A 13,704-nucleotide genomic window follows, 5' to 3' on the forward strand; every position below is an offset into this window, starting at 1 on the left:
CTTCCGACGACTCAATGTCCCAGAGTATGCTTCAATGTAATTATTTACAGACGCTCATCGCGGTGGTCGTCGTTTCGTGGCGAATAAAACAACCCGTGTCTTTCGTCGTATATATATAATATACGCGGCGTTTTGAAAACGCGCTCCCGCTAAAGTAATCGGAATAAATGTCTGGCAAAGCCGCGGGCAGGTAGGCCGGTATAACGTATAATGTGTATCTTGACACGCAAACTGGCTCGATTCGAATTACGCGAGCATGAAGGCTCTCGCAGTGTCTGCCGGCACGCGATTTACTGAATTATATTTACAACAGGTTGTAACGTTCGCCTGACTCTATGGGATTTCCTTATATACCTGTCTGCTACTTGAACAGTATTTTCAGAAACTGTAAACTTTGACACACTTGCGTCATTTTCAAACATGCGAAAATAATTGATTGAATGATCAGTGACACTTTCGTAAATCGAAATTTCTCACGATTCATCTTTTGTTATTTTATTGCCCCCGCAGCAGTTTTTTCCCATAAAAACAGAGAAGGAAGTAAAAAGAATAAAAAAAATATGACAACTAGTTTTCGGTAACCGCGGACCTAATTGTATTATACGTGTTTGAGTCGTACGAACCACGTTTGAGAATAATATGGTAATGTTGACATTTTTCGAATCTCTCAATACATATATGTATCGATGACTCACTCAATTAAACTAATGTTAATGCATTCGACACACGAGGATTACGCATATAGAATGTTCATCTAGCGGAATGTGTTGGCGAGAATTTGGCAGAAATTCAACGCTCTGTTTGTCACAAAACACACGTTGATGAGACATTTTTCAAATTACTTGTGGATTTTCGAATATTAGAATAAAATGATGAATCTGGAACTTGTGATTCGTCACATGAATACGAATGGGTTGTTTCGTCAATTGCATCACGTCCTCGGTAACTTGTGACGTGCTTTACGAATTTCATGTACGCATATCCTACGACAAAGTAAGAATATGTACTGCAAGTAAATTGAGATAAAATGTCTTTCCTTATCTACGATTAGTCCGTTCTCTTGCTGTCTTTAGTCTGTCCTTGATTTCTTACAAATATCGAAACGATCAGGAAATCGTTGCATCGTCACTTTAAAGAAGTCCAGTTTTTCGACCGCTGAAACTGGTTCTTTCTCACGTATTATAGATGCCGAATGGCGACGACGACGCTGGGATGACGAAGCGGCGTGGATTCGCTTATCGGTCGAGACTCCGCCACCCTCGTACCTCGCCTTTTCCCATCTGTGAAACACAAACATTTGAACCCTGTTAGACCCCAGGCTGTGCAGAGTGTGCACCCAACCCCGTGTCGAAAACCCTCCTCGTTATACACATTTTTCGCACGAACAAACCCCGCGCGAATAAACCCAACTCTGATTGATTAAACAGCGAAAAGAAAATCGCCATGCCTCATTGGCGGCTCGCTCGCTCAACGCTCTCAACATTTATCGTCCCCTACTTTTTCGGCGTTGGATTGATTATTATTTTGTGGAAAAGGGGTTAATTTCGCATCAGTGAAACGCCTGGATTTTAACTTCGGGGATTGGTAGGGCGTGCCCAACTTTGATCTTGTACACATATATGTACACGGATAGACATTTGTTTGAAAGATTTATTAAAATGACGACCAGATTATATTATTTTTTCTCACCGTCCAGGGACACGTCCCCGTTTTATCAGAAATTCTTATGTTGCGTAGTAATTCACAAAGTTGACAATTTTCGTAGGAATCTAACTTGGAAGGTTTTCACTATTTCCCAAAGACGATGATGAAACGTATGATATGACAAATAGAGTAGCGGTGACTCCAAGTCTCACTCAACTATAAGAAAATCGTAATCGCATCGTCGAGCAATCTCCCATCTTGTCTTTGAATATGTTGCGTTATTTTTGCAGGCTTTACCGCCAGTGACTAGGGAGAATTGTACAGCATAAATTCCAAAAGGTCTTGGGGCGAAATTGAAATTTCATAAAAAAAAAACAATGCTCAGCGTGGAATTTAAACTGCGATGCTGGGCGAGTATCGAGTAGGCGAGTAATTTGCTGTTCTCGGTGGGAATCTTTGTAATACAAGTTCTAGACTTGTGTTATATTTTGACGCTGTCAGTCCAAGATACGTAGCATATTTTGAGGGAAGTAGTATTAATTCGCTGGTTCATTATTCCTATTTCTTTACCGTTATTTAACGATATGGATAACTTCTTCCACTACTTTCATTTTTACTATTTGCGGATTACAGTTATTGACGTTCGTTTATTACTCGTTGCTCTGGTCAACTAGTAAGACGTAGTGTTCAAATATTAGCTCTTCCTTTTACCGTAGACAATAATATATTGCGAAAAATGCCGATATGTCTTTAAAATGCCAATAATTATATAACTTTTTGAACCAATTTGTCTCTCCGTACTGTTACGTAACAAATGTGTAACGAGTCACATTTTGTTTCTTTTTCGAGAAAATTATCTCCATAAGGATGAACGAAAAACATGCTTTCTTCATTAACAGTCAATTACTGTATCTGCAAGTAACGCTTATCAGCAGACACGTTAATGTGCGGAGAAATTAAGTATTTGTGGGAAAAGGAATGAATCTATTGATTGAAGTTGATTCCTTTCCATTTACCACGAATTTTAATCTTGTTTTAATTTTCTCGTTCATATTTATAACCTACTTTGTCACTTTTCTCTCTGAAGAAAGTTGACAAAACATCAGAGTATTATTATTTAATTTCATTCCGCAGCTGTTGTTCAACCCCCCTTATAATTTTGCTGCGTAAATGAATTTACCGTCGAAATTTATTTCACCGTTCAGTTTTATTTATCGCTCTTGCACGATACTTTTTCACCATTGCTACCAAGTGACCCCCATCTCCTTATCGTACTGCAAGGGTAAAATGATTAATTCGCTTCGGGATCGAGTGACACGATACGAATTCCGTTTCGTCGTTAGGGTTATTGTATTTCGTTTTTAATATTTCTCTGGCTTTGAAGGGGTGATTCGAGTGGCGGTTGGATGATCATTAGTCCGTTTATATATTCATTAATTCAATCGCGAAACATGAAATTCAATGAAATTTTAGGGTCCGTCCGGACTGTTCCACACTTACATACGGTACGTGAATCGAGGATTGGGTTGATGAGGAGGTCCCGAGCGTACAATCTGGTTAAAGAGTTCAACACTAATAGAAGATCGATATCTACCTGCGAACCGAATGATTTAATCAAGGTTAAAAAATCGAAGCTGAATTTGACTCATCTATATTTTCCTAAATGTTGTAGCGAAATAATTTTCTCACTGCATATTTGTCAAGTTGTCGATGTCGATATCCGAGCTGTGTAACGCACTCTGTAATCCTTTTTATTCCTTCGATAAATAACACGTCGAAAGCTCAAGCTCGTCGGTGGACACCAGGCCCTTCCCTTGTAATCCTTGTAAACTCGCTCAAATACACAAATCGCAACTATGGATCCGCCTTGCGGATTTCTGCCGCAGCCGAGCGGAGAGGGTGCCAAAGGGATGCTGCGGGGTTACCGGAGGGGGGCTCCGACTAACCGTCGTGGCACCCTGCCAGCATCCCTTTCGGCGTGTCGCATAGGGACTCGGTGCGCAAAGCGGGTTAATCGTTATACGTTGTTTCGCCGTATCTCTTTGCGCTCTGGGTATACGCGGAGGAAGAATGAAAAATAAAATGACAAAGGATGAACGTGGGTATTTTTTATTTTTTTCTTCTATCGATTTCGCCATTTGCGAATTACGGATATGCAAAACGACAATTGAATGTACGACGCAGGAATTTCCTAACGAACAATCGGTTGAACGTTTTGGATGAATGAATGAATGAATGAATGGTCGTTACCGGAAAATTTTACAGTCGGTAGTTTAATGGATGTTACTGTATTTTAGATCCGTATCAACCAGTAGCGGATTCATAAGAAACCGTGTGCCGGTCTGGTACTAATATTAATTGCTTGTAATATAGAAATTAACAAGTTGCAAAACTAATGCATACTTGCGTTAAATATTGCATGTTTTCCGATGGCGTAGTTAGAGTTTGAGCAAAAATAAAATAACTAATGGTATTGTCAAAGAATTTCCTTTTCGATGATTCATATTAGTCAGAGCTTTCGCGAAAACGAAGTTTCTCGCGCGCTTAGATTGCGAGATACAAGTTCGACTTTAGATTAGAGCAGGCGCGGCAATAAACTGTGAAAGATTCGGAACTCGCAGAAGTCCATGGACAAATCATATGCTGTAGGTACACATCTATCTCGGTTCGATAAAATATTTACCCGATACCGCCTCATTCATCCGAAATGTTTCGCTACAGATTTCTCTCTCTCTCTCTCTCTCTCTATTTCTCTCGGACCTGTTAAGTTTATTTTTTCAATCTTTCAGCGTTTCAACCTTTCGTACACCAACCAACGCTCGGTTGTGTCCTAATGTGTTATGACTCCTGCGTCTGTAAGATGAAATCAAGTAATCCGCGAATTCGTCAATCTCGTTGCTTGGAATTTCTTCATTCGTGTAACTCTGATGTAGACTTGGCAAAATATCGGCGGCAGGGATCAACGTGAGAATGAAAAGGATAGAATAGAAAATCGCGAAATACATTCGAGTCGACGGAAGAGCTTCTTTTTGCTCATAGTCAAGTGGTACTTAAGTCAGAGGGAGACAAAGTTTTGCGCCTTTTTTACCCTCTGCAGTACGAAAGAGATCTCTCTTATTTTCCACCAACGACGTGCAGCTCCTTTGAAGTACTCTCGATCCTATCGTTCTCATACCCTTGTTCTCCAATGCCTTTGCAGCCCTCTCTTAACGGCGCATGCCTATACAGGCAGTCTCAGGTCGAGTTTCTAAAATCAAATGCTGGGTCTTCCGAATTCACGATTTAAACCAACTTCGCGTGTTTAATATTACAATCATGTGTTTTTTCGTTCGTTTTGTAATCAATTGTGTAAAAAATGTCAATCCCAGCGATCCGGAATCATTTGGACTTTTAGAGTTTGGGTAAAAAAAAAAAAACATCGAAATAATACAATGACAAGGGCAAAAACCTGTTTTCTTGTAAGACCTGTATATTTTCTGCAACTTGAAATTCTCTTCTTGCCAATGTTGAAAAATGTTATATATAATATTTTCCAATTGTCAATTTGCCGATATTTTTGGAAAGCCATTTTTGGCATGTAGTTAAAACGCGGCGTGGCGCGCAAATTATCAACATCGTTTAACCTGGTGCTTAGCGAGAATAAATCGATTCAATTTTTCTATCGTTTGGTAATTTACCGAGTAAAGGCAGCACTTGACAGCGCTAGCGAATCACGCCTTCGTTACCGGTAAAGTCGGCATTTTCGATAATGATTAGTCACGGATGGTAATAGTAGTGACGGTCGGTGAATACAAAGCCAACTTGGTTCCGCAAATAGCAATACGAATTCTTTGCTTTACGTTTCACCCAGTGTTCCGGTTTTGTCGTTGGACTTGTTGTTTTCTGTCCGTTTCGGAGAGCTTGGGGAGTAACATAGCGAATTAAAATGCGTTCACCGGCCTGACCGACTGCTGGTACGTTGTTACCGAGGGATATACATTTCTGCGTCGATAGGACAGGGAGCATCTCGGCGACTTACCGATCGAAAATAACAGCTGCACACGTCTGCGAGGCGGATTCGGATCAATGATCACCAGGCGGGGAACAGGGGTCTTCGCTTTCAGTCTTTACGCGTCAAGGGTATGATTGAAATTCAAGGGAATACTGCTGGTTGTTACGGCTATACCGGTTTTACTCCATCTTCCTCCTTCAATATCAGTATAATATTGAAATATATATTGTACAACAAAGCAAAAACGTATAGAGAAGAAGCTTCCATGTTTTTTTCCATTTCTTTATTACTACATATTACAATCATATGTACATCTATGGATATGTATACTTACATCTATGTATGAAATTTTTGAAAAGAACTTTCATCGCCCACTTTTCATCTACATTGAAAGAAACTCGTCTCCCCTCTCTATGTTTGTATCCCTTGAACGCAACACCAGAATCGGAATGGAGGTGCTTTCATCCCCGCGAGCGATGGTAAAATGTAGACGGTTCGGAAAACGTTGCAGGAAGGAAAAGTACGGTTTTCGTTATACATGTACAGAATCGCGTAGAGTTATTCCAACCATCTTGGAATAATATGTGTATACATAATATATTGTATACACATATATTTTATACTCGTATAGGTATATACGCCACTTTTTCAACACCATGATTGAATAAACCATGGAGCTTTTAGGAGGGATGTTGTCTGCTTACCCTTCCGTATAGAGCTCTAAGTACTGGTGGTTGAGTTTCGGCCAGTAAATGGATTACTGCAGACGCGTATAACCTAAAAGCACTCTGAAAGCGTCACCATATTCTTTTCCGCATTTCTTTTCTATCGTGCCTCGTTTCACCTCATAATATTTTAATAAATGCTTCCCAAGTAATACAACATATATTATCTTACCTATTAAGGGACTGTTGTAAAGCGTTTGGATACTGCGTGACTGAAATTTCATTATTTATATCAAACTCTGGTAATGTTTTTGTCCAGTTCGATTGATTATTACATGATTAATATTTTTTATTTTCGATCGGAGCTTATTGTACTACCGAAATATCTTCACGAAATTGCCTGCAGTCTGTGGATTTAGACCGTGTGTGATTGTGAAATTGTGCAGCGATAAAACGTTGAATTTCCAATATGATATTTAGTACATTCTTAATTTCATGTATCAGACTCCAACTTCATATTGTGTAAATATGAAAGATTTTACGTAGCGACATCCTTGAATTAATTATTTTGTTTCACAAACTCCCCAGTGTATTCGTATTTTCACTTCTTTCTTCCGTGTTACATTTCGTTGCATACCTGTGCTAAGAAAGTTCTTGGCTGCGGTCCGTCTCGGAAATTCAAGACTTGGCGTAAACTCAAAATCCGATTTTTCGCGGCCGTTTGCACTTTACGTCGAACTTATTGTTAGAAAAGGGAACGCCTTATTAAAACTCCTAACTTCGGGTGTTAGATTTCTTCCACCATCTTCTCGATACATCTGCATCTATGGGTGTTTTATTGTGTCGTGACGCGTGTGTCCTCTTCGTACTCGCATTGTACATAAAACTCAGGCCTGGGTTTTTAACGCGTGTATATATATATATATAGTTAGTACCAAGCTACGGTGTAACATTAGAGTGCGGTAATACACCTTAAACTAGATTATATCCTCTTGCCGTAATTACCTCGCGGCCGGCAACGCTGTGAAGTACGTAAGTACAGTTAACAATTATCTGCGAAACGAGTTTCCAGCTTTTGTTGTGTAGTTGTTTGGCTGTTATATCTGCTGCATACCTGCCTGCTTTGCTTTTGCTTGCCGGGCGAGCGACGGTTTATTACATAACTTACAATTAGACCGCGTTGACTAATTTGAAGTCTGCGGCAAGCAAAATGTTGAAAAGTTACACTCCAGCCGTTGCCCTCGCCCCTGCATACGTTTCATTAATTCATTAAAAAAATAAAATTGAGGGTACCATAAAACGCACGTGAACACAAATAACCCTCAAGCATTAGTTCACACCTTATATTTTTCCTTTTACCTTTCTCTGCATTAACCCTTCGTCGGTCAGACGTTTTTCCACTCAATATTTTTGCCTGAATCTTGTTACTCGTGGAGGTTTTTGGGATCGCCGATCATGAATCTGACCTCAGAATTTGATAATTTCTAAATCCAAGATGGTGGATCTAACATGGTGGATGTGGAATCGAACAAACTTAAAATTCGACGATTCTGACCGAAAATTAGATTTTCCCATATTTTAACACCCATACGATGTAACAAAGATCGTTTGTAGCTGTAAATGAACAGCGACAGGGCTAGGATATGGAAATCTTCGAGACGGGACGGATACGTGCACTGAGCATCCCACTGTGACTGAAAGGTTAATTAATGATAATATCTGGACCATGCACTTGATCGGAACCGGACGCCGGAACGAAGCGAGCGAGTTCTTTACCGCGGAATTATCGCGACTGGATGAAAAGTTGCCGTCCATTTAAAACTCCGACTTAGCAACTTTCGTATACTTTTAATGGAGCCATTTATCGCGAAAGATATTTCACACTTTTGTTGGTAAGCCAGGTCACCTTTACAATCCATGTATGCACATACATGTATTTGGTATAATGCATGTAACGAATAAAAGGAGGCGCGGGCATATGGGTAAATTTTTAACGCAGCACGGATGTTGTTATTACATGCGCTTTGACGATTTGCCGCCGAGCTGCTTTGATTTGACGTTAGAGCCGCACATGACGCGTTATTGGCCTTAAAAGTGCTCGCGGTTTAATTGCAGCGGACATACGGGAAACGAAATATTTGCCCCGATATTTTAAAAGGCATGGTGTTTCCTTATCGATATCTTGATTTATGTGCCCAGGTGTCATTTCCGGGTCTTAAATTTACCCTCAAATAAAACGTGCAACGACCGATAGGCGTGAAATAGATGCACAGAAATAAGAACTGCGGTTCGTGTATGGTGGCGAGAAAAAAAAGTATTACACTCATCCGTACCAGGGATTATAATTAGGGTAATATTCGGGTAGAATTCGAAATTACCGTTTCAACGAAATATAACGAAAAGGAAAAGGGTGGAAAGTGAAATTTATTCAAAATTATTCGCAAAGAGAGGAGGACGCGTCGAATCGAATTCAATTTCGACCATCTCCGCAAATTTCGTTAAATTTGTTTTCCTTCCCACCTTTCGCCATATTCTCTGCCTGTAAGCTATACACGTCCACCTATATACAAACCTTATAACTCTGAAGTTTATCCGCTACGAGGTAAAAATAAGTTTTCACTCCTCTCGATGGTTTGCGAAAACAGAGTTATACCAACTTTAGCTGGGGCAGTGACTGATTTTTCAATCGTTGAGAGAAGATATTTTGCATAATTTGATAACTATGTTGTTACCATTTTATTCTTTTGCTAATTAAAACGTACCTGGAAGTAGGAAATTAACGTAAATCAAACCCGATTGAAAATAAGCGAAATGGAAGAAGAAGAAAAAAAAACAAATCGATATCCTGTAACTCGGGCAACCAGTGTGTAAATTTACGGCTCTCCGGCACGCACCCAGGAAGCGATATTAGAGGTTTGAAAAAAGTAAAGCTCACGTTTTAGACGGTTTTTTTCTTCATCAAGGGAACAAGAGGTTCTTCAGTTAATGAGGAATGCGGCCGAGCGTTCAAGCTTTGCGCTTGTGTTTCTCTCTCGCTCTCTTGTTGGTCATATTACATTCAGTCAATTTTCCTTTTGTCTCGCAGCTCGTCTCGACGTAGTCTTCAGGTTGAGTAAACCTGGAGAAATGATACTCGGCTGGTATTTCCCGTTTTTGAGAAACGGTTTGATTCATCTTGCATGCACCGTGGAAAAACCGACACAACTTTTTCCTGTTACTTACGTCTCTCAATCAGGGTCGCGGTTTCGCGTGTCCAGACTTCGACCATTCTCATATATCTCTCTCAGATCTCATTTAGCGAAATACTTGTACCAACTTACATATACAGTCTTGATATCGACGAAATTTTACGAAGTCGATCTTTAGGTTACACTTACATGTATGTCAACCGGTAAATAATCTATTTAATGAACGGTTTATACCAACTTCCGTGTATATCGTGTATACAGAGCTTGCGACCAATTCGTACCAGCCGACAGAAATGAAAAAGAAAAATAAAAAAATTAAACAATGCAACGAAAGAGAACAAAATCAAAATTTCGAAATATCAAATTATTTGGAATATCGTCTACCGCGTAAAGTCAGAATAAAATAAAAATTATATAATCATACCGGTTATTTTAGCTTAATATTGCAGGGTGTATTACAGTCCTAACGTAGATCTGCAACCCGTCCGAATACCTCAATCTTACCGCTTACGCATCTTCTCGTAGTGGAAATTTTATTTCCGAGTTATACGCACCTCTCTGGAAATCGTCGTCCCTTAAGATATTCCAAATTTTAGATCGGAATTTTCGTACCGTTCGACGGCCGACCAAACACGGGCTTTACTACTGCGAACAAACATTGCTCTGGAATTCTTTTAAACCAGGCTAATCGTAAGATCGGAAATAAGGCCAGGAATATCGTTATTAATCATTGACTTTTTTCTCCTTCCATGTAATAAACATCTTTTCTCATTCAATTTACATTGCGATTTCTTTGTCTCAATAATATCTCTTCACTGTACGTTGTACGTCCGTGAATCGTCATGATTTCTGACTCGTTTTCCATTTCCATCCCCATTTTACCGAAACACCGTATATGATAATCCAACTCGTCGCACTAAAGCCGCGTCACCGTTAGTCGGAACGGCATGCGTCTCTTGAAACTGATCGGTTCCCGGCTCTCGACGAGGATGCGACGGAGATATTTAACCACTGCAGGCAGCAGGAGTGCCGATCCTGAGAGCAAATCCTTGTCACCGGTACCGGCTTCCTGCCTTTCGTCGTGCGACGACGTTGCAAACGCCTCGCTCGACTCCCGTATATACTACAAATTCAAATCATCAAATCGTTTCATTCTATCTTCTTCCGTTTTTCAGGTGAAGACGTCGTCGCCTTGCCTCGAATCCTCGACGATGCGACAACGGGGCTTGATACTTTCGCCGGTGAGTCAGACTTCCTTTTTCACCGCATTCGTCCGACGACGACGATGACGATGTTGATTGCTTGCGCCATGGCGCGAGGATGGCGAATGGTCCTTTGCCGGCTTAAGAGGGGTTATTCTGGTCTAGAAACTTGAACAAATGTTGTTTCTTTTTCGTATATTACTATAGCTACATCTTTTAAAAATATTTCGGTCTGAGACCGATGACAAATTTCCGAAAATTGAGAAAGCAACGAGCACCTGAGTGAAACAATGTACGACCGCTCGGTATTAGCCTCGATAGATTTATTGGCTTCAAGCCTAGAAAGATCGTCCTGTAAGGATGCGACAAATGCGATAGAAGATCTCCTACATGCCCAGGAATCGCCGATAAACGATAAGAAAAATTCCCATTTTAGCTGATACAGAGGTAAGAGTGAAAACCGAGGACAAATCTTTAAACGCATCAACTTTGAATGCGTTTATCTCAAAACTAACTTTTTTTAACCCGGTTTACATAAAATCTCGAGTTCTATCCAACAGATTGACTTGAAATTTGGTATGAATCTTCGGTATACATCCTTCTATGCTTGACATACCACGCGCTTTGCGAAATTATTATAACTATTAAAAAAATAAATAAATATTCATTCTGGTTTCAAACAGTCACCATTTTCTCCATTGTTGGTACGGGCTGTAACGACGTCTTTACCAATCAAGAAAGGTCGTTGTATTTCTTTTCTGGATGAACGGGAGCAGTAGAATCGTGTCAATGACCTAAACCGGTTTTTTTTTGTCACGCCCGTATTTCGACGCCTATAACTTGTTTAATTTCCATTTTGTATTTCACAAAAGATCTGACGGCAAGTTCTTTAAACACGAATAAAAATTTTGTGAAAGAATCGATGATGAAAATATGGTTTTTTTTTGACATCAAGCCCGAAAAAATGTCCGAAATCCAGACCTCTAAACCAGAATGCCCCCGTAAAACCTGCGTGCTAAAAATCACACGAAGTTTCTAAAGAACAGGGGCCGACGAGAACCCCCCTTTATTTACTCATGCTCGCTTTTCATTCGCGTGGTCCCGCTTTATAGCCAGCCACGGGTCTCCGGTGCGTCGAGAAATCTCGGGATTCTCGTCCCAGGATCGAAAGCATGCTCAGCTCACTCCGGTTCGGAAGATCCCTGAGCTTTTGCGCTAGAGTGTCTCGAGCCTAACGTAATTTCCGTATAATATTTATGGGCGGGCAAGAGCGAGCGAGAGGAAAAGGATAGAAAGGGAAAGAAAAGAAAAGAAAATACGAGACAAGACACAATGGAAGGGAAACTTTTTCCCCGTTTTATAAAACCGTCATCCGTATCTCCTGCATCGCGCGGTACTCTCTCGTTGTATCCTGTATACTCGACAAAGTGGAAAGAAGTCGCGTTACGACTTCTTCTTTGCAAGCCTCCTTTTTATGCCTCATGCGCGTTACGTACCATGAATTTTATACGGTTTGACGGGGGTGAACCACCCCCGCCTTGCCATTTCTACCATTCTTTACCTTTTCTCTTTCGGTTAATCCTGTCTTTCAGCTTTTTTCATTTTTTTCCATTTTATATGAAAAAGATCGGAAAGCAAAAAGGTGAATTTCATTTGACCCTTGTCTTTGTACAACCTTTGGCACCTATATTAATTAGAGTCTTTGACGGAGAAACGTTGAAAGCGGTTCAATTAAATGCGATCGTTGCTGTTTCTCGCGCTCTCTCATTTTTCAGATATTCAACGTCATCGCTGCCCCTGTATATATATATACATATATATATATATACCTGTATATATACACGAGTATATACAATTAAAATATCTCACGCAGCCCGCAAACAATATTCCTGATTTAATTGAGACTTTCGTCGCCTCTGGCAGATCTGTCGGTTTCAGGAATCGCAAGTCTCGCGTGAATAATATGCAGAAGGGATTCTTGCAGGTTTCAGTCAAAGTTATGGGTACGAGAGTAAAAGCAGTTGTCTGATTTCAGTCATAAAATATCCCTCTAGCCTAGACTCCCGATCTTCTCTCTGCCCACAGCTATACGCCCTAAAATTACGCGAAACGATTCGCCCAGATTCGATATCAATTCGAAATCGTTATCATGCAAATGTCGAATAAAAGTTAAACTCGTATTAATCCGGAACACGAATCACCGCCAGGCTCGAGTGCATTTGATACTAATTTTGAAACGTAGTGTGAAAAAAAAAAAAAATGTTGGGCAAAAAAAAAACTGTACTCAAACGTTGAATATTTTTTGGGTACATGAATTTTAACGCAAAGACGCTGATTGAACACGGAAAGATTATTTTTCTTTGCAAGATTTATTAATGATAATAATAATTTTTACGGTGTTAGTTGTTGCAACATAATAGAATTCGAGCACTTGTAACGTTCGTATCTTTTCCCTGTACATACTCCGGGTTTCACGACAAACATGATCGGGGAAAAATATCTCCAGAATGCAGGCAGAGGCTCGCTGGAAGCTGTGAGCTGCGGCAGTAACGGGCAGCGATAACTGACCGTGGTCTCGTTCTCTTCGACAAATTGAATCGAGAAGATCGTTGAAAGTTGAATAGCGGAGCTCTGAACTATGTACGTATAGCACACAGATACTGTAAATCCGTGAGGGGAATAGTTATGGGGGTAGTTTCACGTCTCGATGACTTTTTTTTAATAATTTTACTTTCATAGTAAAATTTATGTAATACTTACAAATTTTTACACATAAAAGAGGAAGTTATGTAGTAATATAGAAATATTTTTGTTAATTTTTTATCGTAAATCCGGCTGACATGATATCTCAACTTTCGTACATCTGAAAGAAAAAAAACCAAAGAGATTATCAAAAAGTATACTTGTCGCTATCGTCTGAAGCAGAATTATGCAAATTCGATTAAAAGAAACGAAATGGCGGATATTTGAAATTTTCGATCTTTTTTTTTGAACTTGAGTTATTGAAACAATGG

At 39.9% G+C, this 13,704-nt stretch overlaps 2 protein-coding genes across 4 annotated transcripts in view; both read left to right on the top strand.

Moving 5' to 3' along the window:
• LOC107220785 (neurocalcin homolog) overlaps positions 1-13,704 on the top strand; it is a 112,092-nt gene that overhangs the window by 14,926 nt on the left and 83,462 nt on the right. The window lies entirely within an intron of this gene.
• The window catches only part of LOC107220791 (neuronal calcium sensor 2), a 99,191-nt gene that overhangs the window by 14,893 nt on the left and 70,594 nt on the right, over positions 1-13,704 (top strand). For both annotated transcript variants that reach the window (XM_046733140.1, XM_046733141.1), the window contains exon 3: positions 10,664-10,729. The gene's annotated coding sequence lies outside the window, so the exon portion shown is untranslated. The remainder of the gene's footprint in view (positions 1-10,663; positions 10,730-13,704) is intronic.

The sequence above is a fragment of the Neodiprion lecontei genome, chromosome 2 (assembly GCF_021901455.1).
Source record: "Neodiprion lecontei isolate iyNeoLeco1 chromosome 2, iyNeoLeco1.1, whole genome shotgun sequence".
Classification (NCBI taxonomy): Eukaryota; Metazoa; Arthropoda; class Insecta; order Hymenoptera; family Diprionidae; genus Neodiprion; species Neodiprion lecontei.